Here is a 12,913-nt window from a genome sequence, read left to right on the forward strand (position 1 = left end):
CTCGGGTGCCTGCATACATGACATGCATGCATATTTAGGTTGGCAAGGCATGGTTTGGCAGCAGAAGCAAAATAAATATGGGATTTGAAAAATGAGATACTTTTATGTATGCATAAATATCTACATAAAAGTATGTGTAATTTGTTTATATCTTCTGAAAGTTTGCTGCCTCACAACGAGAATGAGATCAATCAATGCAGCTACATGGAAGTTAGGTCTGCAAAGGGTGCTAGGCAATCACTGAAGGTAGTTTTGTACCCTAATGGTTCCTTTCTCTGTATATGTATGCCACTACACCTAAACTACTCAACCATTTCATTCGATAGTTAAAAATGGGAGGAGAACGAAGGCAGCACCCTAGACACACAGGACAAGATTAAGACGTGCAGAAACGGGAGAGATAAAGGTTCTGACACCAAGAATTTCCCTCTGATACCACCATCTAGCGGTAAGGACATAGATACAGCATGTATTTTAAATAAAACTTGGCTGAGGCGATGCGCCGGGCCAGCAGCCCTGCAGAATCCAGTCTCTGACGTGCAAAACAGATGCAGCGATTTTGACTCGATGGCGGAGAAGTCCCATGCAGTAAGCTTGTCAGTCATATACGACTGCCTCGCCATAAGCTCTGACAGCCAAACGTAAGATCTCTTAACTGCTGAGAGTTGCTCTGTGCATCTGGAACAGGTTAGAAGTGGGCTGGGACTGATTTTGTATGGCCAAGAGAGCTATTGGATAGCAAATGTTTTTACCAGAGGCTGCTGGGATGCGCATGGAGACTCGAAAGGCCAAAGCAGCTGCATCCCATTACCAGTTTAATGCCCGTCCTTTATTTTATCTGTAATTTTCCACGGCCGTGTTTGCCTTTCCAGGTAGCAGCTCTAGCCAAACAGGCTGCGGGAACGCTAACCGCCATGCACCAACTTCGGCAACGCTTGGAAAAGTGACGTGGTCACCTCTGAGGGGGAATAACAAATGAAGGGTTATTATTTAGTGTTTTACTGAGAGCTAATCCGAGGAAACACCGAGGAGGGGAAAAAACATATCGGGTACACAAGGTTCGCGTTTGTGCCGTGAACTGAATACGGAGCAGGTCACGAGTCAACCTCAGAAATCTCATACGAATCAGTGAGAAAAAGAGCACAACACAGCAACGGCTTGTGTTAGCAGCGGCGGCTGCCACTGAGACCCTCCTAACGTGGCATTTCCCAGCCAGCTACAAACAAACAGGACACTGGCTTCTAGTAAATAAGGGTTTGTTTTTTCCCAGACAAAAAAGGGCCCAACAATAGTGGGACCCGCAGGGCTCGCGGTTCACAGGAAATGCTCACTGTGTCACCACCAGTCTCAGGGCTGCGGGAGGTCACGAGTTACATGGAAGAAAGATTAGGTCGCATGCAGCAGTTTCTATTCAAAACCTCTTTTTTTTGATAAGTTCTATTGGGGGAAAAATAGGTCTTTATACGCTTAACAATGAGATCTGATATGGGAATAGGATGCTAAGCTCCTGTGCTCATTTGTCAGAAATCATCACCTAGAGGCTTGTTTATACTCTTAAAGTAAACACCATACAAATTCCTGCGCTACCAGAAAGAAGCTGTCATGCTTTGCAAATACTTTTGTCTTCCATGTTTTCGTCCTGCATAAAATGCTGGAGGTTGCTAAAAATATTTCACATTGATCTGTTTAAAACGCATTGGTTATACAAGCCGCTTTGTTTTTAAGGTGCGTAGCAGGCAGGAGCGATGCTTGCCAAGCACCTGTCCACAGAAGTTACAAACCCCGTATCTGCTCGTCATCTTGTTAGGACAGGATGGTAGAAAGCACTGCAAACTCAGTAACTTTGGGTTTTGAGGGTGCGTACGAGGAATAAGGATTGCAGAACGTTGCCGCAATCATTTTAAAAGTACACTCTCATGTCCGTTTCCTGATACTTAAAACAAGAGTTGCCGCACGCTTTGTCCTCCCAAGAAACTGGGAACGGAAGCTGTGTGCTCATTTGACAACCTCACGAAACTTCAGCTGCAAATCCCCCCACTTTTTGCTATCTCCCGTCAGATTGTTAACATCTCTGCAGATCAGAGAGAAGGCTTAGTGCTCAAACGCACCTCCGAACTGCCAAAAACTTCCTTGAGTCAATATGTGTTGAACTAACGCTGGAATGAGTTTGACCGGTGGCCTGAGCACTATACTGCAACGCAGTACGTACTGGGTACTGGTGAGTTTATTGCACCCATGAGAAACCACCTTGTAACCTCTGGACTGAAGGAGGAACTGCGACCAACAAGGAAGGGATATGAAAAAACTTCCTAATTTCTCCTGGCGTGCCCATTACCACACTTTGAAGAGCTTCCAAATGTGAGAGTGCAAGCTTTCAAGAAGGAAACATGTTTAAGTACCACTTGAAATCAGAGGCAGACATCCTAGCAGAACATACAGCACCCAGTTTGCATCCCTGATGTTACAGTTTCTTACGGCCGCTGGTGTGAGAAGAAACGCACGGAAAGACTAGTCTCCAAATACAAGCTACGACGCTATAATGGACTTTATAAGACAGGTTTGCTCTTAAGTTACTCCCGCGCAGCCTGTATTACAAGACCGCATTTGGGAAGCCAAGCGCTTGCTCAGTAGCTATTCTGCACAAGCTGCAAACACCAGCAGAAAACTGGAGACAAACTATATTGACCAATGTGTGCGATCACAAGGGTCATTTTAGTTGCAAGCGTGCAGGTGCAAGAAGACAGAATAAAAAGGGGCGCCCTGACACAATTAGTACCATCAGGTTTTTCACTGTAGTTAACTTTCTACAGAGAAATGATAGTTGAAAAGCTGTCAGGCATCTTTATACTTGCTCAGTGTCTCAGAATGACCCTATTGCAATAAACAGAACAAAAAATCAGAGCAATATCAAAACTGTTGCTTAAATTTTCTCACTGCTAAAATTTACGTCCTGAGACTCTTCTGTCAAATATGAGCTCTTCTGCTTAGTCTGCAACATTCGTAAGAAGCTGTCAGGACATTACATAATTTTATAAGCAGAAGCAAGTTCATCACGCTTTCTGACCATACTTTTCTGAGCATGAACTACTATCACCAAAACACAAGTAGTCCGCCGTCTTCCCTCTGTTTTTTAGCTCCTTGTCAGCAGGGATGTCTCTCCGTACGACAGCTGGGCGTGCTGGGCTTTGGATCTCGCTCAGCTGGGCTGTTTCCGCTCCTAGTGATACAAAGTGAGGATTGGGCTGCCTCCTCAAAGGGCATCTGCTACATGCATCAGTGACATCCAGGGCCTTTACTGCAGTTTCATGCCTTTAAAATGCACCTGCATTTCTGCTTTAGTCACACTAAGTCACATAAGAACAAGGTTACAGACAAAAGCTGGATCTAGATTCGAAACAGATGAATAAGAAGTTTATGATGAAATTACTTTAGAGGGGCTAGCAAACCTGGGCACACTTAATTTCTCAAAAGTTGGATGCCAACAACTCACACTTTTACAGCAGAAAATTTCCAGGAATTTGGAAACTTAAAACAGGTCTGCTTGATACCATTGGTTGCACGTCATGCCAGTGAGAGTAAGAGCCACCTATTTTGAAAAAATAATTTGAACAACCGAAGTGGTAATAAAATAATGCTCTTGCTCTCCTGCTCCAACAGCTTCAGCACAGAAAGGTTAGTGTGGGTATTTCACATATAGAGCCCTGGAGGTGTTTTCAAGTCCTAGAGGAGTAATATCGCCTTCTGGTAAAGCTATTTTGCCTTTCAGTAGAGCAAGAGCTTTTGAAATAAGCAGCAACCATGTTGGGTTAAATAATGTTTCTGACAAATGGCATCGAAGAAATGAGTTATAGGCCTCTGAAAGGATTTCATCACCCTCCAGTTTTCCCATTCTCTGTCTCAGTTCCATTATTGCCTCTCAGGCTCCTACTGCCGTCCTAATATTTGGCAAGGTGGGAGTCGTCAGTGTTTATTATTCGTTATTTAGTTCCGCTGTTATATTGCCACTCTCCCAAAGCTGTAGAAAGCTTTATAGAACATCCTTGACATTTCTGTTTATAACAAAGTTTTACGGTGCTGCGTCAGGAAAGAGAAGCATATATTTTAAAAAAGGGAGCCAAAGGTATCTGTGCAAAGGGAAGAGGAGAAGCAGCAGAACGAGAACTGAATACCGAAAGGCAGCAGCGTGATGACAAATAAAATGCTGTCCAATAAAGCTTTTAAAGCTTTATTTATCTACTTTTAAGTTTCTTGCCCTCCTATTAGCTTACATCTACAGGAGGAACTAAATAATTCAGGTAGATCTTTTCTTACTATCCCTGTTAACAATTCGGCTTTCTAACTCGTCATACAATAAATCAACAGATAGCTACGACATATGTAGCAGCGTTAGCTACTCCTGCTGCTGCTGAAGAGGAGGAATCAAAGGCAACGCCTCTGATGCGCTCTGGTCGGAGAAAGACCAACGGACCAATTGCTATTCTAGATTTTATTATCACAGTAAAAATACTCGGTTGCCCAGCATGATACCCTTACCAAAAATATGGCATTTCTTTTCCCAAGGAACATGTGGTCCAGTGAAAAGTGCCACGTTTAGTAAAACCAGAAACCGAACCTTCTGTACTCAAATACTGATGGTGACAAACACGCTGGAGCAGGCGGGGAAGCCCCGCCGAGGGCATGGAAAAGCAACACTGCCAAGAGGTCCTCTCCACCGCTGCACCTGATTCACCGTTGTCTGGATTACGCATGCCACCTCTTTTGGTTCTTGGGAAGCTTGTTGGAACTTTTCCTTCTTCTCTCACTTATTAACCAATACTCAGAAACACGTCACGTTGACACCAGCAGCAATCAATGTGCCAGTTAGGCAAGCTGCAGATACAGAAGGGCTCAAAAGCCACATGCAGCTGCGCTAGCTCCCGCTGCACGTCAGTAACGAGCGGCCAGGCGTACGCAAACACATGTATGAAGGCAGCCGTCAATAAATCACTTTGCCACACTAATCTCTGCCTCTCCCGTACGGGATGTAATTAAAACGCACAAGCTGTACACGATGGCCCACTTATACGCCGCTGCCTTACGTAACACTGCAGCACTGCAGCGCTCCGTCTCGCTGCAAGATGAGGCACCGATTGCAATGACATGTGTTGCCCGAAGATATGCAGCATCCCAGTTTATCCAAAGCTCAGTAGAGGTTTTTGTCACCCCTTCAAGAGTACTGGCAAATTTCTAAACAAAAGCATTTCGGCTCAGAACGCACTTTGAAATCCCCAAACTCAAGAGACTCCTACGTATAAAATCTTTCGGCACAACTCGCAAGCCTGTTCTGCTGATCAACAGCGGAGTTTTTTGCAGCGATTAACACATTAATACCCTGGGATATGACTCAAGAGCTGACCCCAAACCCTAAGCAAGAACCGGCATTAACATTTTTTTCCTTCCGAGTAGAGCTACACCTGAACCGTTACTCTGAAATCCCTGTTCAATCCAAACTGAACTGAGACTCTCGCAATCCCTGGCGGCTCTGCCAGACCCAGTGCAAGGGCTTTTTCTTGTGCCTAACGTAAGCTTTGAACACACCCGTGCACTGCTCTAACCAGACTTGGAAGGGAAGGAGAAGCCTGATGAACGCAACCGATAAGCGAGATGAAGGGTCCGGCCAGGAAGGGACACCTCAAATGTTGAGACTCTCACTGCCCAGGGTGAAGATTTTTTTAAAAGCTGTCCTAGCAAAGCAAATGCTGGACGAGAAAGCATTGCCTCGATATTAACTGCAAAATTCAGTGCAGCAGGAGTTTGCCTCTGCCGCTCTGCCCTACGAACCCCCAAATCCTAGGGAACCACAAAGGATCCTGTTCACCCTGCTAAACAAGTGCCTGGCGTATACTTAGCCCAGCATGGCATTTGGGAAGTGTATCCAGGAACCGACCTTGGCAAAGGAAGGCGAACAGACTTGAAGGTAGCCAGAAAAAAAAAAAAGAAAAAGTATTTTTGTCAAGCAGGCGGCCAGGCAGAGTAGGTCGGCACAACACCCACTCCTTCAAATTGCAAGCAGCAAAGAGAACAGCTTATTTCCAGCCTTGAGTTGTGGGTATTACATATTTAAGTAAATCACGAGGAGCTTCTCTTTGCAGGAATGATATAGGCCGCGCGTACATTGATGAAAAATAGCCCCCCCACTCCGCAATTTCCAGGCTTGACTATGTACTTGGAAGCCATGTGAAAACAGCGACTAGAGGAGGTCTTTTTTGGCTCACGTCTCCCTGCAGACACAACCTGAGAGCCCTCATCTGCCCCGGGATTACCGAGCAGACAGTCGATCTCTACATTTCAGCAGGGGTCACGTTGGCATAGTCCTTGTAAGGGTCAGTAAGAGGTGCACGCAGCTTCTTCTATAATTACTCTAGCTGACCTAAAGCAAACGAGCATAACAGGTTCCTCCTATATCCTTCATGTTCTAAAAGCCATTTTTCCAGCTAGAAACACCCAAGCTTTGTAGGGATAAACAGCTGTAGCGATCTTACCCGCACTCCTTCGGCCCTTCACGTCACGCAGTCTCCAAGTGCTTTTTATTTCCCCTTCTTTTTAATAAGCAAAACCTACCAAAAAAGCCATCCTTCCCGTAACAGGCTTACAGAGCGTGCATTGTTAATTGTTATTACACTGCAAAGCATCAACCTTCTGTCCTTTCGGAAGTCTTTAGGCTTGTTTAGGATAGGGATAATCACACTGGCAGCGCTCAAATCATTTTCGTCACAGCTGTGCTATCGGGATGCCCCGCCAGCTAAAACTCAAAGAACAAAACCACTACGCTCACTTTTTAAGTTATTTGCTATTTTAAAAATGTTGCTGAATTAGAGCTATCAATACATGCCCTGATTCTTCTAACTCATTATTCATTGTATATTTGAGAAAAGGGGAATTTTGGAAATAACCCATACTAAGCTCCTAAAGAGAAAGTACATTCCTCTATGCAGTTGCCTTTATTGAGGTTAATTCCTCATATAGCTACAGCAAGTGAAACATAAATCCCATTAGTGCTTTTCCTATTTGTTTCAACAAATGAACTGCAGGTTTTAGTTTGGACGCACGGTTTTCTATTTAGTCAGATCGTTGCTCCAGGAAAACACTGCAGTTCACCAGTTGCTTTAATAAGCTCTATACGCGCTAACGCTGGTAAAAGGACTATCATACAGAGTGCTTTAATTGAACTGTGTTTTGTGTGCTGTCCTCTCTAGCTGTTCACGATGGGCCACCAGCTCTCTGCCTTTTGGGTAAAGCCTTATTATGGAAACCCGCCCGCTCAGAAAAAAATTGCAGGGGGTTGATCAAAAAGATAATATTGATATTCATATAACCTGCCTTAACCACTTCCAAACTTTTCAAAATGCCTTTTTCTCACAAACTTGTAAGTTTTGGCTTAAACACTAACCTCTCTGAAACGCATGCTACAGGCGTAGCAGAACTACTGAAATGCATAGCTAATTTCATAGCAAAGTGTTCAAAACCTTAGCTATCAAAAAAAAAAAATCACTTCATCTCAATATTTTGAGCTTGGACAGTCATACTTCAAAGTTGCATGCCCAGTAAGTTTTAGTAATTAAAACAGAACTTAACCCCCAAAATCTAGGCTGGATTCCAAAATAACCTGCTTAGGAGTGAACCACTTTCTCAGGAGGGGCTTCCCCACCCTTTTTTGAACTTTGAAAAAGTAATACAACTTGCAACTCTCCATGAAGGTTAATGAGATCCACGGAGGCATTTTTCACCAAATAACTAGGACTGATAGTCTGGTATAAAAATGTAATGACACTAGATGAAAAAATACAAAAACTTTTTTTTTTTTACATGCAATCTTTACTTACATGCTATGTTTCAGTCAGTCATGCTATGCACGGAAGGGTAGATTTACCATTAAAAATTATTCTGCCAAAGTTAAAAAGCAGAGCACAGCAGTAAATAAGACAGGAAATATTTTCTTTCTAAAAGCAGAAGTTATCATAATTAGTTTCCCTAACAGGGATAAAGTAGGACAGAACTTTTGTTCCAAACAACCAGACAAATATCTTTATCACGTTGTGAAAAAACGGTTTTACTTTATGTCACTTCTAACCTTTTTGTTATCATCTCGACTTGTAAAGAAACTGAATAAGTTATGTAGATGAGTTACAGATGTACTCAGCATAGCATTATGCAGTCTTCCAACACAAGAAACAGTTTCTGAGATTGAATTTGGCAATCCTTTAATACCTGACAGGGAGAAAGTTGTGTCAAACCCCTCCCCTGAAGGTTACAGCCTAAAAACATTTGAAAATTTATCTTGAACAGAGTTGCCAGGTCAATGCGGTAGGAATCTGTAGTGCAGAAAAATAACCTTCTTCTGCATTTCTCTCCGTAACCTCTCACATGTTGACTGCTATCCAAACCTATGGGATCCCTGGCACATGATTTATGGTCTTAGACTCCCAACTATGTCAGAAAAGGAGGGAACAGTGCTTAGAGAGTACTCCTTAATTAAATGACACAGCAAGAGCCACCCTCAGCTTTTTAACTGATTGCATCTTCCCTTTTTCTCCTTACTGTCCCCAAACGTCTTTAAGCTCCCGCATGCTCTCTTCTGCGGCTCCTCCACAGTTATGCAGTGGGGGGGAAAATAGCTAAGTCACTAGGAAAGGGATGTCAGTGTTATTCAGCGTAAGTTGTTGACGATGAGCTGAGACGCAAGCCAGGTCAGGTTTGTAAATCAGGACAGTCTCAACTGCATGGGGACTGTCAACGTGTTTCTTGCACACAGTCATTTGTTGAACAAAAAAGGAAAAAAAAAAAAGAATTCAATGCAAATCCAACAGCAGGCAATAGCAGCGAAACTCAGTTTTCATTTCAGATGGACGACAAAATTACCCACTGCTCTCATTTTAAAAAAATCAGTATAAAGTAAGCAGCATTTGATTTTATGTTGCATAGGCATTAGCAGCAGGATTATATCCCTTTAGTGAAAAAAACCCCTTGGAATTAGCAGTTTCTCTAAAAAGGTGGATTTAGTACAAAAGTACTACAGAGGTGATAAACTGACAGTGGAGGTTAGCAAACCGAAACCTATTTCTGTGAAGTGCTCGATAACTCAAGAGGGAAAGGCAAGGGTACGGCGCAGCGTGTCTGTTCTTCGTTTGCGTTGTAGTTTGGAACAAAAGACAAGCCTGGATGTTTCTGCGGCTGCAGTGGCATCCCATCGTTAGGTCGATCGTTTAAGCTGCATCAGAGTATGATAAACAATCATGTTAAAGTCACCTGATGCACTGCATGGGAGACAGCAGGTATGCCCGCTATGATTCCTCCTTGCCAGAAAATGTCTGGCTTGGAGAGACGCTACGCCTGACTTTCCAAATCAGGAAACAAAAACACGGCGAATGCTGCAACAGTATCTACTACAACTAACACTATCCTTGGTAAACAGTCTGAACGCCACAGGCATGTTGTTGGGTTTAGATTCATCTAGAGCCGCTAGTTTTAATGCTAGCTTTACAACCGATAATTTAACATTAGTTTTCCTGACACCTCGACGAACTCTGAAGTGTGCGCGCTGGATCGTCAGCCTCCAAAGAAAAAATATTAAGTTCTAGTAGAAGCATCCAGATATAACATTTACAAGAGATGCTAAACAGCTCCAGAGCAAGAGCTCATTTACACTCAGCAGGACGCTTTTGGAGTGTGTAGATTATCCTCGGGGGCCTCAATTCTGATAGCCCGAATTACTGAAAGACCATTGTTCACAGACTAGGACAACTGATAAAAGGAGGAAATTCATGTTTTTAAACACTCTATACATGAGAACAGAGTGAAAATGATCCAGCTCAGTATAGCACTGGAGCCAGAGGGAACAGGAATCGGGAGCCAGAGCAGGACAGAAATTCAAGCTTAAGGTGATCCGAGGGGCTACACAAAACTTAGCAGCATATTAAAAACATCGCACCGGTTGGACACTTGCCAAAGCCAAAAGCAATCCTGAGGACAGAGCTAGACCCCTGCAGGGACTGATCCCTTCTGTTCACCTCTCTGCAGCACTTTTGCCAGTACTCTGCTGCTCCAGTTCTGGCTCCCAGCTAACTCTCTGCAGAGAGCTTGCTGCAGGAAGACACCTTTCACTCAGTATCTGGGGGTACAGGATGATACATGGTTGTGATTTGGGCATTTAACTGCCAACCTCGAGCTCTACCTCCGGCATTTAATTTTCCAGCCCATTTAATTTTTTTCAAAAGTCTCCCTTCGGCTGCCATGCGAACTGTTGCAGGGAAGTCACGTGCAGAAACTGGTCTCGATACCTGCGCCTAAGCAGAACGCCGTCTCTGTCCTCATACCGCGCGTTTCTCAACAGCCGGCTACCCAGGACCTGCGAGAAGGCCTCTACCTTGGTTGAAGTGTGGTATAAGATAGCAGTCAATTCCCAAGATACAACAGAAGCTCAGACTCGAGGCCTTCTGTTTACCCAGTCCCAAGCAGATATTTGCATCCAGACCTTCGCTTTTCAGAATGTCCTGCCTATTTGGGCAAGGGGCACTGCAAGGTTGAAACAACTTCATAAAGCACCTACTTTACAAAGAGATTCAGTCTCAATTGGGACAGGTGAAACAAGCTGCAGTGATACTACAGTCATTTAAAGACCGGCTCTCCTAAAGTTTTATGCTAGTTCGTACAAAATGGAACAACTTCCAAAGACAGCAACTGGAAGAAGGAAATCTCATTTAATAAATATTTCCCCCAGAAGCGGGAATGTGGCTTAAAAACTTTTCTCCAAAGCAGGAGTGGCAATAAATCGAAGACCTGTGGAATCTCTTCTCAGTTTCAAAATACAAGAGGAATTTCTGACCTGCTCTAGCGGCGCTTGCCCAAGAGTCTACTCCTCTGGCCAGCCACTACTTGCTCATCACTGCCCCCTGCCTCCCACCACCTCACCCTGCCTACTCCCCACCATCTCCCTTTCACTAGCTACTCATCCTACCTACCCTGTTTGCAGAGTTTAGGTTTTCAGGCTGTTCTGATTGCGGACAAGTTATGCTTGCTTCCTTGATGAAGCCATTTTAAATCCAATTTATTTCTGTAGAAAAGCAGGTCTCATTCAGTTTAAGCACTATGAATCTACCCTGCTGCCAAGAAAACACCGTGAGGCTCTCACTGAAGTTCGCCAAAGGGGAAGACGGTATATTGCTTGTTGTCTACTCAGGGAAAAACCTGCACTTGTGCTACTTCATAGCCACTGCTTCCGAAGACTTCATCCAGGGGAACAGGTTTATGGAGTGACACGAGTTATGGGGCAAGCCAACGCAAATAAAATATGTGACCCGCTTAATCCCTGTTTAGTTAAATGGACTTGTATTAAATTTTACCAAACTGAATCAGCAGCTCAAAACTTTTCCAGTAATTTTCTGTAAAATAGCCTGCAGGAAGTACATCTGAAACCTTCTCAGCTGTTGCTTGGTTAGAAGAGCACGACTGGAATGGAGTACCAGAGAGCGCATCACAACAAAACTGCTGTTGCAGCAAGCACACAGGAGCCTCACAGGAGAACAGGGCTTACCGGGCTGCAGCCTTGACAATCCTCTTGAAGGGAGCTTTATTAAAGCAGGACGTGATTTGGCAACGGCCTGTGACATTCTTTGCATTTCAAAAAGTGGCATTTCAAAAAGTGGCCTTAATTTTACTTCCTTGAAAAGTAAGGATCTGGTTCATTAAGGAGTTCTCCATTGTTCCCTTTTCATAATCTGTTTTGCAATTAATTCCACGTTCAATAGAAAACCATCGATTTGAGTCTTGGAGTAGCACAGCAATGCTGCAGCTTCAAAAGCTAGGTGCCTTGCTCTCGGTTCTGCATTTGTGGGCCTCCATTACCAGACAGCTGAAAGCTTTCTTTTTACAGTAAGGAAAAGGTAATTTGCCTGCTGGGAAATTCCCCAGGTGCCAATTACTTCATTATAAGGAACATGGAATCACTATCGTCTTTCATCTGTTTTCACTAAGGGCATAGTTACCTCTGAGTCATAGGCGAAGGTCAAAATCAACTTCTCACCAGCACATGAAGCTCAAACTGTCACCAAGAAAGTCATTTTTAAGTTTACTGTACACGTAGGAGAAGGGTCACCTAATGTGCATGCTCTCCTTGAGTATGTTTAGGCACATGAGCAGAAAGATGAGGGCTTTGGCAAATTTGGCTACGAGTGTATGTGGGTAAAAAGCAGATTGAGAGGAAGGGTATAGACTAGAAAAGAGGTTGCGTAAACGCGTCTGTTTAAAACCACTCAATTTTAGCACGTTCTCAGGAGGCCTAAACCTGCCCTACTTCCCCCTTTTCCCATCCTTGCTCCACTGTCCACAGCAATAGGGGGGGGGGGTCTGTTTCAACTCCACTAATAAGGGAACACTAAAACACTAAAAATATAGGAATCCTCCACTTCTTACATCCTGTAAATAACTCGTTCTACTGTGGAGCTCCCACTAAAATCAGAAGAAAACCTAGGGTTGTGTTCCAAGTTTCTCAGTAGAAATGAAGACCTCCGGGCCTATCTTGCCTCTACCAACCAGGTGGGTTGGCAGTCCAGTGCAGGTGGGAAGCAGGAGTTGCAGCGCAACTCAGTGACCCAGTGCAAGAGGGAGGTATAAAAGATAGCAACAATAAACTGATAGAGCCATAGGCTGTGAAAGAAATTTTAAAAGCTATTGGCCAATATTCAAATTTAAAAAAAAAAAAAAGGCATTTTCTGCTTACACTTTAAAAGAGTCCCGTAACTAGCCTACTGCTACTAGTATTATTAACTGGTCCTTATTTCTGCTGCTTTAATAGCTCTACTGGGGCAGGGGAGAACAAGAGATTTGAAAAATGAAGGAGAAAGGAGGGAACCGAGATTCCAGAGTTTTACAGATCCTG

The 12,913-nt window shown here is 43.8% G+C and overlaps 1 protein-coding gene across 9 annotated transcripts in view; it reads right to left on the bottom strand.

Moving 5' to 3' along the window:
• Nucleotides 1–12,913, bottom strand: part of SLC45A4 (solute carrier family 45 member 4) — a 92,380-nt gene that overhangs the window by 19,303 nt on the left and 60,164 nt on the right. The window lies entirely within an intron of this gene.

Source organism: Struthio camelus, chromosome 2, assembly GCF_040807025.1.
Source record: "Struthio camelus isolate bStrCam1 chromosome 2, bStrCam1.hap1, whole genome shotgun sequence".
NCBI classification, from domain to species: Eukaryota; Metazoa; Chordata; class Aves; order Struthioniformes; family Struthionidae; genus Struthio; species Struthio camelus.